Below are 13,739 nucleotides of genomic sequence, written 5' to 3' on the forward strand. Positions count from 1 at the left end.
GACAGAGCAAGATTCCGTCTTGTTAAAAAAATAATAAAATAAAATAAACATATCTGTTTCTCAAAGGTTGAGGCTGTTAGCACCACGGAATGTAGGCACCAAAGTCTGTAAGTGGTGGCAAATCCTTGCCTCCTCAGAAGAAAGCATTCCACCAAGTGGCATAAGATGGGGAGGGAGAGAGGCAAGTTTTAGAGCAGAAGTGAAAGTTTTATTAAAGTTTTAGAGCAGGAATCAAAGTAAAAGCACATGGCCGGGTGCGGTGGCTCACACCTGTAATCCCAGTGAGAAGTGAAGCCAGCTGGACTTGCTGGGTCGAGTGAGGATTTGGGGAACTTTCCTGTCTTACAAGAGGATTGTAAAACGCACCAATCAGCACTCTGTAAAACGCACCAATCAGCAGGATTCTAAAAGTAGCCAATCTGCGGGGAGGATTGAAAAAAGGACACTCTGATAGGACAGAAACAGAACATGGAGGGGGGTGGGAGTGGGGCTGGGGGTGGGGATGGGGTTGGGGGAGTGGGGACAATAAGGGAATAAAAGCTGGCCACCCCCCAGCCAGCAGTGGCAACCCGCTCGGGTCTCCTTCCACGCTGTGGCAGCTTTGTCCTTTTGCTCTTCACAAGAAACCTTGCTACTACTCACTCTTTGGGTCCATGCCATCTTCAGGAGCGGTAACACTCACCTCCCAAGGTCCCCGGCTGCATTCTTGAAGTCAGCGAGACCACCAACCAACTCTGGACACACCAGCACTTTGGGAGGCCGAGGCAGGTGGATTATCTGAGGTCAGGAGTTCAAGACCAGCCTGGCCAAAGTGGTGAAACCCCATGGCTACTAAAAATACAAAAATTAGCTGGGCGCGGTGGTGCACGCCTGTAATCCCAGCTACTTGGGAGGCTGAGGCAGGGGAATCGCTTGAACCTGGGAGGTGGCAGTTGCAGTGAGTGGAGGTCGCACCACTGCACTGCAGCTTGGGTGATAAAGATTCTCACACAAAAAATAATTAAAATAAAAAGTTTTAGGCCGGGCGCGGTGGCTCACGCTTGTAATCCCAGCACTTTGGGAGGCCGAGGCACGCGGATCACGAGGTCAGGAGATCGAGACCACGGTGAAACCCCGTCTCTACTAAAAATACAAAAAATTAGCCGGGCGTGGTGGCGGGAGCCTGTAGTCCCAGCTACTCGGAGAGGCTGAGGCAGGAGAATGGCGTGAACCCGGGATGCGGAGCTTGCAGTGAGCCGAGATCGCGCCACTGCACTCCAGCCTGGGCGACAGAGCGAGACTCTGTCTCAAAAAAAAAAAACAAAAAAAGTTTTAGAGTAGGAACAAAATTAAAAGTACACTTGGAAGAGGGCCAAGTGGGCGACTTGAGAGATTCAAGTGCACGGTTTGGCCTTCGACTTGGAATCTTATAAGTTGGCATGCTTGGTGGGTGTGTGGGGTGGTTGCATCCCTTCTCCCCTGATTCTTCCCTTGGGGTGGCCTGCCAGTACTTGGGAGGGGCCCCTGGCACAGTGTGTTTACTGAAGTGGTGTGCATGCTCACCAGGTGTTTTTCTCTTACCCGTTGAGTGTTCCCAGAGATAACTCATATGCCAGTTAAACTCCACCATTTTGTTTCTCAGTTCATATGCTTGAGCCTACTCGCCCAACTCCTGAGATCTAATTGGGAAGCTGATCACCAGTTTTGGGTTTTTCTATCTATTGGGGAGACTGCCTTTCTCTGGCGCTGGGTGAGATCAATTACTATTTTAGACAGCTTAACAGCCTCCTGACGATCACCTGATGGTCTTCTGATATTCCTAGGGTTGGAGGTGGGGCTCTCCTGCCCTGCTTATGTCTGCTGCTACCCACTGTAACAACACTGCCACGCAGGCTCTGCATCAGGAGACCCACTGTGGCTTCTGGACAACACGAGATGAAACCCAGATTGCCCAGGACCTTCTGCTTGTCAACTGACCAGGAGTCCTGTGGCTATCTCACTTGTGCCTCCTAAATCCCTTTCTGGGAAGGGGAGGTGGAGGGGTACTGGTATTGTCCTCATTTTACCAAACCTCACGCCTAGTTCCCTTTCCACCATCCCTGGGGCCTTCCAGAAGAATCTCTGTGCTTGGAGAAAGGAGTACACAGCCTGAGGTTGGGTCCGGCATGCAAACAGCCATTCATTCAGCTATTTCTTGGGAAGTGGGGCTGCGCGGGACAGGGATACCCGGGACACTGTCCTAACGGAAGCCAAGACCTGGGGAAGCCCAAGTTGGACGCAGTTAATTATAATTGCAATTATAACTTCGTATTCGAGTGCTTTCAAGGGTTGCCGAGGAGGCGAGGAGGGAAGGAAGGGGCCACAGGTCGGTGGCTGTCGGGTTTGCTGTGCCAGTTTCTGCCGGATGGAGGCCGCGAGCATGGGAGAAAGGGCGCAGCGAGGATGGCAGGAACCGTGTAGCCGGCGGGCCTTGCTCCCCACCTCGGGTTTGCGCCCACACCCTCTTCCTGGGGCTGCGCAGGCCTCACCTCGAAGGTACTTCTCGGGGGAGGCTCAGAAGTGCGGATGTTCACGTCGTTGGGGCTGCCATGGCTGCGGTTGCTAAGCCCTTTTGGACTCACAAGTCTCAGATAAGGAGATCAAAGCCCAGGTTGGGGCGGGCGGCCTAATCCGCCGCGGCTCCCGGGTCCTGGGAGGCCCCAGCACCGCGCGGACGACGACTGACAGCGGAGCCGATGAGATCTTGAGCGGGCCCTGGCTCAGCGCCCCCGCGCCCGCTTTCGGAGCCAGGACTGTCCCGCAGAGCAGCCTGGCCACTGGCCCGGCCGGGAAGGTCACCTGCGCAACAAAGGCAGCCCAGACAGCCCCAGGGTAATGCCCGGGGTGACCCCAGTGCAAAGGGGAGTCCTGGGGGAGAAGCAGCCTGAGGCACCCGCCCCCAAATCCAGGGGCATTTATTTGAAATGTTAACGTTTTGGCCGGACGCGGTGGCTCACGCCTGTAATCCCAGCACTTTGGGAGGCCGAGGCGGGCGGATCACGAGGTCAGGAGATCGAGACTATCCTAACACAGTGAAACCCTGTCTCTACTAAAAATACAAAAAATTAGCCGGGCGTGGTGGCGGGCGCCTGTAGTCCCAGCTACTCGGGGGAGCTGAGGCAGGAGAATGGCGTGAACCCAGGAGGCAGAGCTTGTAGTGAGCCGAGATCGCGCCACTGCACTCCAGCCTGGGCGACAGAGCGAGACTACGTCTCAAAAAAAATTAAAAAAAAGAAAGAAATGTTAATGTTTTGAAGCCTTCCCTCGGCCCAGGTCCGTCTCCTAGAAAACGGGCAGAAGCCTCTGTGGAATTACTAAACAAACCGCCTCTGGCTCGGGTGCGAACCCAGTAAACGTGTTGGTGTAAGCTAGAAAGGCCGGTGTACAGGGACGAACCGGGTAAATGATTACACAGCCCCGACCCCTCGCCTTAAAGTATGCTTGGTGCACCGATTCCAGGAGTTGAAGTTTTCCCGGGCCACAGACCTTTATTTGCGCGTGTCCTTTACATCCTCCACCCCCTCGCAGGAACCGCGGAATCCAGGTCACAGGTGGGGGCGGGGAGGCCCGGGCGGGGCGGCTGCGGCGCAGCTCGGGCAGAGCCCAACCCTGGCCCCGCCCAGGCCACAGGCCTCGCCCAGGTCCTGCTGGGCCGCAGCCCGGCCTGCACTCAGCCGCCAAAGTCTCCGCCACGCCTCGGGACGTCCTTGGGTAGCCCGGACCACGCGGGGTCGGGTGTCCCTGGCCGGGAGGCCGCCGCGCCCGGGGAGGACACAGAGGGTGTCACAGCGGGAGCTTTTTAGAAACCTTGGCATGCGTTTCCGTGTCCACATTCGATAGTTGTCGAGTTATTGCCAAAATTATCTAGTCAGATCCTTTTCCCAGCTCAGCTGCTGGCAATGGTAATCATACCCGCACACACTCTGGGTGCGCTGAGATTGCTGGGCGCTGTTCCAAGCTCTTCTCACGGATTAACCTGTGATGAGGCGACCAAAGTCAGTCATCTGGCTTCTTTCGAGAACTGGCAAGTCACCTGCCCTCCACTCACCTGGTGGGGTGAGAGTAAATTGGGGCATGCTCCCCTTTTGGATATGGGGTCCAAGCTGCGCAGACATCTTTGCCAAGGGCCCGGGGCTCCTGTGTGCTGGAGAGGGGCTAGGTAGGGCATCAGGCACCGTCTTGATTCTGGAACCTTTTTTAGGCCCTGCTACAGTTCTCCAACTTCAGCATTCTCTAATCCACGAAATCCTCCAAGCTGCCTGAGCTTCCAAAAGCTTTCGCCTCAAGCTGGGAGAACCCAATAGAGTGATCATTTTTCAGCCAAGGGAGTCAACACTCATACATAATGAAGCGAGTTACACAAAGGCCAGAATTCTTTCCCACTCTCCTGGGAGAAGCCCCTCAGCTCAGGGAATCTGCAGGGCTGCCCAAACAACCCAAACTATGGGCCAGGCTAGTGGCGCATCAGAGGAATGGGGGCAAGCCGGAGAGCTCCTCTGCCCACTCAGAGGCTGGAGTTCCTCACATGAAGAAACCCCCACCAGGTTATTCCTGAGCACTTCTCAGAAAGCACAGTTCCTCCCTTTTCTTTGCCCCAAGAGCCAGTTGCAGAGCCCATGGCCCAACCGTGGGATGCTGTGAAGGGAGGAAGAGCCGCTTACGGTGGAGGAGCTCCCTCCAGGCCCCAGCAATACATCTGGATGCTGTGAAGAACCAAGTGGGCAGGGCAAGAAGAGACATGGCCTGGTTAAGACAAGGCATTGTGACCTTGACTTCAACAACCTGGCCTGGTAGATGTCTGTCTGCCACCCTACCTTTGCTGCTCACAAATACCTACTCTCTCCCCAGGCCAAAGCATCTCCACCTACCGTTCCTCACTCCTCCTTGAACTTGGCTTCTTCCTCTAAACAGCTTTGAGTTCTCAATCTTGATCCTCACTCCTCCAGGCTTGAGCCTCTAGCTTGAAATGACAACAGAAGGATGGGGTTCCTCTACCTAGCTTGATATTCAGGGCCCAGGACAGCACATGCTTCATGCCCAGAACCTTTGGAGAAAGATAGTTTTGGTTTAAAACCCTGGCTCTGTCACATTAATAAGCTGGGTAACTTTAGGCAAGTCATTTACCATTGTACAGTATTCCTTAAGATTGCTATCAGAGAAGTGGTAGGATAATGCAGCTTTGTTAAGGAGATGAGACATCAATGACAATGTAAATAACAATGTAAATTACAATGCAGGGAAATCTGCACTGTGGCTGGCAAATAGGGCTCAGTAAATGGTAGCCTTCTCCCTAGGTAAGAATAGAGCAACTCAGCACCTAGGAGGCTGCTTGCCTTCATTCTTTTATTAATTTTTTTTTTTTAGAGACAGGGCCTTGCTCTGTAACTCAGGTGGGAGTGCAGTGGCATGATCATAGCTCACTGTAACCTTGAACTCGTGGGCTCACGAGATCCTCCTGCCTCAGCCTTCTGAGTAGCTGGAGCTTGCCTTTGTTCTCACACTCTCTCCTGAGGCTCCACAGTATGGAGGTAGAGACCGTGACATCGCTAATGTTGCTGCCACCTCCACCTCCACTCAGTCATGCCCTGGAAGTTAAATACCTGAAACTGTATGGCCATGGCATCCTTGCTTGGGCAAGCAGCATTCAGAGGCAGATTGGCTTTCAGAGCAGGTGACACCCCAGAGGCTTCTCTCCTGACGTCATTGTGGGGAAGCAGTCAGTGAGCAGGGCCTCACTGCTGGGATCTTGTTCTTAACTGGGTGTCCTGCTGCCTCTCGCCTAGGAGGTGAGCCCAAGCAGATTTTCCATGACATTCAATAATAGCCTTGTTCTGCTTCCACTGTTTCCATCTCAAGGTTATTAATTCTTTGCCCACTCATGGCTATCAGAATTCTTTTTCAACATTTCCAAGATTAATATATAGAATATATAGACCCCCTTTTTTTTTCTTTCTTTGTTTTTTTTGAGATAGAATTTCACTCCTGTTGCCTAGACTGGAGTATAGTGAAGTCATCTCTGCTCACTGCAACCTCTGCCTCCCAGGTTCAAGCGATTCTCCTGCCTCAGCCTCCCGAGTATCTGGAATTACAGGCGCCAGCCACCACACTCAGCTAATTTTTGTATTTTTAGTAGAGACAAGGTTTCGCCATTTGGCCAGGCTGGTCTCAAACTCCTGACCTCAGGTGATCTGCCCGTCTTGGCCTCCCAAAGTGCTGGGATTACAGGTGTGAGCCACTGTGCCTGGCCCATATCCATCTTCTAAATTCTTACTAGAAAGAAGCACAAAAATGACCAAAACATACGTCTGCTTTGCTGTATCTTTTTATTTTTTTAAACCTTTTTTGAGATAGATAGGGTCTAGCTCTGTTGCCGAGGCTGGAGTGCAGTGGCACAATCATAGCTCACTGTAACCTTGAACTCCTGGGCTCAAGTGATCTCCCACTTCAGCGTCCCAAGTAGCTGGTGTTAACAGAAATATGTTAGCAGTGGAGGGTGTCCATGTTCTTGGTGTCTTGAACAAAGAATTAGACAAAACGCACAAACAAAGCAAGGAAGGAATGAAGGGATTTATTGAAAATCGAAGTACACTCCACAGTGTGGGAGTCAGCCAGAGCATGAGGCTCAAAGACCCCATTACAGAATTTCTGGGAGTTTAAATACCCCCTAGAGGATTCCATTGGTTGCTTCGGGTACACCCTATGTAAATGGAGAGGATGAAGTAAAGTTACAGAGTCATTTATGGCATATGCCCTATGGAGAGGATATTTCCTGTTATAGCTAAAGGGAATTGGCCTTCCGTTCACTGCCTCCAGACCCTATTTTCCTGCCTCACTGGGACTACAGGAACATGCCACCACACCTGGCTAATTTTTTTGTTTTGTTTTTTTTTGAGATGGAGTCTCACTCTGTTGCCCAGGCTGAAGAGCAGTGCCACGATCTCAGCTCATTGCAACCTCTGTCTGCAGGGTTCAAGCGATTCTCCTGCCTCAGCCTTCTAAGTAGCTAGGACTATAGGCGCGCACTACCATACCTGGCTAATTTTTTTGCATTTTTGTAGAGATGGGGTTTTACCATGTTGGTCAGTCTGGTCTTGAACTCCTGACCTCAAATGATCCACCTACTTCAGCCTCCCAAAGTGTGGGATTACAGGCACGAGCCACTGCACCTGGCCTAATTTTTTTTTTTGAGACGGATCCTCACTCTGTCGCCCAGGCTGGAGTGCAGTGGCGCAATCTCGGCTCACTGCAAGCTCCGCCTCCCGGGTTCATGCCATTATCCTGCCTCAGCCTCCCGAGTAGCTGGGACTACAGGCGCCCACCACCACACCCAGCTAATTTTGTTTGTGTATTTTTAGTAGAGATGGGGTTTCGCCGTGTTAGCTAGGATGGTCTCGATCTCCTGACCTTGTGATCCGCCCTCCTTGGCTTCCCAAAGTGCTGGGATTACAGGTGTAAGCCACCAGGCCTGGCTCTAATTTTTAAATTTTTAGTAGAGACAGGGTCTCACTATGTTGACCAGGCTGGTTTGGAACTCCTGGCCTTAAGTGATCCTCCCAATTTGGCCTCCCAAAGTGCTGGGTTATAGGCTGAGCCATGGCACCTGGCCCGTATCTTCTTTTAACATAGAACTGGTGAAACCAAGGATTAGAGGATGACTGATTCATTTACGGGAGAGTGTATGACTCCGTGTGAGGCTCCACAAGTGCAGAGGGAGAAGGAAGTTCTAGACAGAGGGGACTGCATGAGCTGGGCACGGAGTCAAGTAGTCTGGCCCAGCTAGTCAGGAGAGGAGGGAAAGAGAGGTATGTCAGGGTGGAACATAACCATAAATGCCAGTGCAAATTACTCATGCCTATGGGATATGAACTTATTTCCCACAGATGATGGGGAGCAAAATTTTTTTTTTTTTTTTAGGAGAGAGAAGTGATTTCTCAAATGTATGTTTTAGAAATATCATTCTGGGGGCTGTGCAAGAAGAGTACATTCATTTTTTAAAAATAGACTTTTTTAGAACAATTTTACGTTCATAGAAAAACTGTGCACATAGTACAGAGTTCTCATATACCTCCCTCCCCAACCCCCTTCCCCAGTTTCCTCTATTATTTATTTTTTTTGAGACGGACTCTTGCATTGTCACCCAGGTTGGAGTGCAGTGGCACTATCTTGGTTCACTGCAACCTCCGCCTCCTAGGTTCAAGCAATTCTCCCGCCTCAACCTCCCAAGTAGCTGGGACCAGAGCCACACGCTACCACGCCCAGCTAATTTTTTGCATTTTTAGTAGAGATGGGATTTTGCCATGTTGGCCAGGCTGGTCTCGAACTCCTGACCTCAGGTGATCCGCCCGCCTTAGGCTCCCAAAGTGGTGGGATTACAGGTGTGAGCCACCATGCTCAGCCAGTTTCCTCTATTATTAAAGTCTTGCATTAGTGTGGTATATTTGTTAAAATACTGATACATCATTAACTTAATTTACATCAGAATTCATTCTTTGTGTTGTATAGTTCTATGGGTTTTGACAAATTTATAATGCCATATATCCACTGATACAGTATTACAGCTTTTTTTTTTTTTTTTTTTTTTTTGAGATAGTCTCACTCTGTTGCCCAGGCTGGAATGCAGTAGTGTGATCTCAGCTAACTGCAACCTCCAACTCCCAGATTCAAGCAATTCTCCTGCCTCAGCCTCCCAAGTAGCTGGGATTACAGGTATGCACCACCATGCCTAATTTTTGTATTTTTAGTAGAGACGGAGTTTCACTATGTTGGCCAGGCTGGTCTTGAACTCCTGACCTCAGGTGATCCGCCCACTTTGGCTTCTCAAAGTGCTGGGATTACAGGCATGAGCCAGTGTGCCTAGAGTATTACAGAATTCTTTCACCACTCCACAAGTCCCCTGTGCTTCAGGTATCCATCTCTCTTCTCCCCTCCTCCTGAACCCCTAGCAACCACTGATCTTTTTACTCTCTCCATCGTTTTGCCTTTTCCAGACATCATATACAGTAGTTAGAATCATATAGTATGTAATCTTTTTAGACTGGCTTTTTTCACTCAGCAATATACATTTAAGTTTCCATATCTTTTCATAGCCTGACAGCTCATTTCTTTTGGTAAATTCATTTTTAATATTTTTCTTTAACAAATATTTACTCAGCTTTTTTTTTTTTTTTTTTTTTTGAGACAGGGGCTTGCTCTGTCACCTGGGCTAGAATGCAGTGGCACAATCACGGCTCATTGTGGCCTCAATCTCCCAGGCTCAAGCGACCTTCCCACCTCAGCCTCCTGAGTAGCTGAGACTACAGGCATGTGCCAACACACCTGGCTAATTTTTGTAGTTTTTACAGAGACAGGGTCTCACCATGTTGCCCAGGCTGGTCTTGAACTCATGGGCTCAAGCCATCCACCCTGCCTCAGACTCCCAAAGTGCTGGGATTACAGGCATAAGCCACTGCGCCTAGCTCTTGAGCTTTTATATCGTGCTGCCAATATAAATATAATGCAAGCCACAAAGGTAACTTAATTTTTTCTAGTAACCACATTAAATAAAGGTAAAAAGAAACAGGTGATATTAACTTTAATAACATATTCTATTTAACTTGATATAAAAAAATCATTTCAACATTTAATCAGTGTAAAAAGTATCAAGATATTTTATTTTCTTTTTTTGTAGGAAGCCTTTGAAATCCAGTGTGTGTTCTACATTGTCAGCACTTCTTAACTTGGACTAGCTATATTTCAAGTGCTCAGTGAACACACAGCTCATGGCTACCACACTGGACTGTGCAGCCTGTTCTGGGTGCTGAGCATACAGCAGAGAGCAGAACGGACAAGGTCTCTGCCTTTACACAGTTGACATTCTAACATGGAAGACAGATAATAAAGAACTAGGCCGGGCGCAGTGGCTCACGCCTGTAATCCCAGCACTTTGGGGGACCGAGGTGGTGGATCATTTGAAGTCAGGAGTTCAAGACCAGCCTGGCCAACATGGTGAAACCGTCTCTACTAAAAATAGGAAAATTAGCCAGGTGGTAGTGGCACATGCCTGTAATCCCAGCTACTCAGGAGACTGAGGCAGGAGAATCACTTGAGCCTGGGAAGCAGAGGTTGCGGTGAGCCGAGATTGTGCCACTGCACTCCAGTCTGGGCGACAGAGTGAGACCCTGTCTCAAAAACAAACAAACAAAAGTAGGCAAGCTGAGTGTGGTGGCTCACAACTGCAATTCCAGCACTTTGGGAGGCCCAGGTGAGAGGACTGCTTGAGGCCAGGAGTTCAAGACCAGCCTGGGAAATGTAGTGAGACCCCATCTCTAAAAAAAAAAATTAACATTCATTTTTTGAATGTTTCCCTGGGCGTCACTCTTGCCTGTAGTCCCAGTTACTCAGGAGGCTGAGCCTGGGAGGGCAAGGCTGCAGTGAGCCATGTGTGTGTGCACCACTGCACTCCAGCCTAGGTGACAGAAGGAGACCTTATCTGAAAAAAAAAAAAAAAAAAAAGATAATTTGGGAGACTGGTGTTAATAATACACCAGTGTTATGATAGAGACTGGGAAGCTGCTTCAGATTGCCTAGGTAGTCAGGAAAGCCTTTTGGAGCTGAGACCCCAAAAAAGGAGGCATTATTATCAATGGGAAAATCACTAGTTGTTATCAATTATCTATTGTCACAATGCTGTATAACAAACCACTCTAAAATTCAGAAGCTTAACATAATAAGTAGCTATTATTACCCATAGGCCTACAGGTCATCAGGACCGTTCTAGTCCCAGGTGAGCTCACATCTACATCTTTGGGTGGCTGCAGGTCAGGTGGGTGGCCATGCTGCTCCTGGCTGGGCTTACATGTTTGGGGTCTGCTGGCTATTCACAGGTCAGGGAAGACTTCAGCTCTTTTCTATGTGGCTTCTCATCTTCCATCAAACTAGCCCAGCCCTGTTCTCATGGCAGAAGCAGGGATCCCAAAGAGAATGTGGAAGCGTTTAAGGTTTCTTAAGGCTCAGGCTCAGGACTTTATCACTTCTGTCATTTTCTTTAGGTCAAGGTGAGTTAAAATCCAGCTGAGATTCTGGGAGGAGCTGCCAAGTCACATTGCAAAAGGTGTGGCTACAGGGAGGAGTGAGTGGAAAATTCAGGCAATTTTTGCAATTTATCTCCCATATTACTTTAAAAGCTTTCAATTCTACCAGGAAGAGATAGCAATTCTAACTTGTACAGTATGTGCCCAATAAAATAGCCTCAAAATGCAGAAAGAAAAATAGAACTACAGGGAGAAATGAAAAAGATTACTCTTATGGTGGGAGGTTTTCATGCATGTTTTGCCATTATAGGTCAAGCAGACAAAAGAAATTATTAAAGATATAGAAGAGTGGAACACAATTTATTATTATTTTTGAGAAAAAGTTTTGCTCTTTTTGCCCAAGCTGGAGTGCAATGGTGTGATCTTGGCTCACTGCAACCTCCACCTCCCGGGTTCAAGTGATCCTCCTGCCTCAGCCTCCCAAGTAGCTGGAATTATAGGTGCCTGCCACCCGCCTGGCTAATTTTTGTATTTTTAGTAGAGATGGGGTTTCCTCATGTTGGCCAGGCTGGTCTCGAACTCCTGACCTCAGATGATCCACCCACTTTGGCCTCCCAAAGCGCTGAGATTACAGGTGTAAACTGAACATAATTTTTTTTTTTTTTTGAGACGGAGTCTCGCTCTGTTGCCCAGGCTGGCGTCCAGTGGCACGATCTCGGCTCACTGCAAGCTCCGCCTCCTGGGTTCATGCCATACTCTTGCCTCAGCCTCCTGAGTTGGCGGGACTACAGGTGCCCGCCACCACGCCCGGATAATTTTTTTTGTATTTTTAGTAGAGACGGGGTTTCGCTGTGTTAGCCAGGATGGTCTCGATCTCCTAACCTCGTGATCCGCCGGCCTCGGCCTCTCAAAGTGCTGGGATTACAGGCGTAAGCCACTGTGCCTGGCCGCTGAACACAATTTAAAGCTTCAATTAATGCAGGTATTCAGTCAACAAATATTTATAGCACAGTTTCTGTGTGTGAGGCACTATTCTAGGTGTGCTTGGCATATAAAATGAACAAAAGTCAGCCATCCTCGTCCTCATGGAGTTTATATTCTCATGAAAGGAAATAGACAATAAACACGTTCACACACCAAGCAAACGTAATGACTATGTTATGGAGAAAAGCAGCAGGGAAAAGGAGATACAGGGTGCTGGTTGACCTTAAATAGTATGGCCAAGGAAAACACTACTGAGAAAGAGACACTTGAGCAAAGACCTGAAAGCATGCAGGGAATGAGTCATGTGTGTCTCCTGAGGACTATCAGAGGGAACAAGTACGAAGAGGGCCCGCAGGCAGGAGCTGGCTTGGCATGTTCTAGTAGTAGACAGAGGCAGGCCCGGCAAGGTGGGAAGGGATAGGAGTACTCAGGGGCCAGATCATGCAGGGCCTTTTCGCCGTAAGAACTTTGGATTTTAGTATTACAGGAGGACCCTTCAGGGTGTTTGACTAGGGGGGTATCATACAGTATTAGGGGTGAGGATCCTGAATAAAAAAGGGCTGTTTCCAGGACAAGGGTCAGGAAGCCAGACTTCTTCGAGGTTGCTCGTATCGGTCCTTGTCAGGCAATGTGCTCCTAGAGAATTTTCTTTGCTTTCTGTTTCGTCTACCTAGACAGCAGTGTATTCCCCAGAGGATGTCACTATCTCCAGAGAACATATTCCAATTATCCTGGGAAATATGATAATTGGGATTATAAGAGTACTCATTTTCTCAATTCTCAGAGTGAAAACCTATCCAAGGCAAGAACAAAAAGTCTCCAGAAAGCACTCCCCTCCCCATTGTGAAAACCCAGTTAACACTTTATTAGAGCTACCAGGTTATGTGAAACTGTTGATAGTTTTATCACTGTCCTTTCAAGATACAGGCAGGGGCAGTGGCTCATGCCTGTAATTCCAGCACTTTGGGAGGCCAAGGTAGGTGGATGGCTTGAGCCCAGAAGTTCAAGACCAGCCTGGGCAACAAGGTGAAACCCTATCTCTATCAATCAAAAATACAAAAATTAGTGGGGCATGGTAGCATGGACATGTAGTCCCAGCTACTTGGGAGGCTGAGGTGGGAGGATGGCTTGAACCCTGGAGGTGGAGGTTGCAGTGATTGGAGATCGTGCCACTATACTCCAGCCTGGGCGACAGAGCGAGACTCTGTCACCAAAAAAAAAAAAAATGTGGCCAGGCATGGTAGCTCACATCTGTAATTCCAGCACTTTGGGAGGCTGAGCCGGGCGGATCACAAGGTCAGGAGATCGAAACCATCCTGGCCAACATGTGAAACACCATCTCTACTAAAATACAAAAAATGAGCTGGGTGTGGTGGTGTGTGCCTGTAGTCCCAGCTACTGGGGAGGCTGAGGCAGGGGAATCGCTCGAACCCGGGAGGCAGAGATTGCAGTGAGCCGAGATTGCGCCACTGCACTCCAGCCTGGTGACAGAGTGAGACTCCATAAAAAAAAAAAAATATATATATATATATATATATATATATATATATATAATTTTACAGGAAAGAAGGAAATAAATGGGTGCTTTTATTCAACAAACATTTATTGAGCACCTACTCTTGTGCCAGGCAGTCTTCTAGGTGCTAGGGTTGTAGCAGAAAACAAGACAGGCAGAGATCCCTGCCCTCAGAGGGAGCACAACATTTAAGATAAACATGCAAAACGCCT

The 13,739-nt window shown here is 48.9% G+C and overlaps 1 long non-coding RNA gene across 1 annotated transcript; it reads right to left on the reverse strand.

Annotated features, from left to right (window-relative positions):
* Positions 1–317: 317 nt before the first annotated feature.
* Positions 318–5,635, reverse strand: LOC134736410 (uncharacterized). Its single transcript, XR_010120410.1, has 3 exons — positions 5,619–5,635; positions 4,887–4,978; positions 318–337 (listed from the first exon to the last, which is right to left on the reverse strand). It is a non-coding gene; the product is annotated as an uncharacterized lncRNA (long non-coding RNA).
* Between the last annotated feature and the right edge of the window lie 8,104 nt (positions 5,636–13,739).

Source organism: Symphalangus syndactylus, chromosome 4 (assembly GCF_028878055.3).
Source record: "Symphalangus syndactylus isolate Jambi chromosome 4, NHGRI_mSymSyn1-v2.1_pri, whole genome shotgun sequence".
Taxonomy (NCBI): Eukaryota; Metazoa; Chordata; class Mammalia; order Primates; family Hylobatidae; genus Symphalangus; species Symphalangus syndactylus.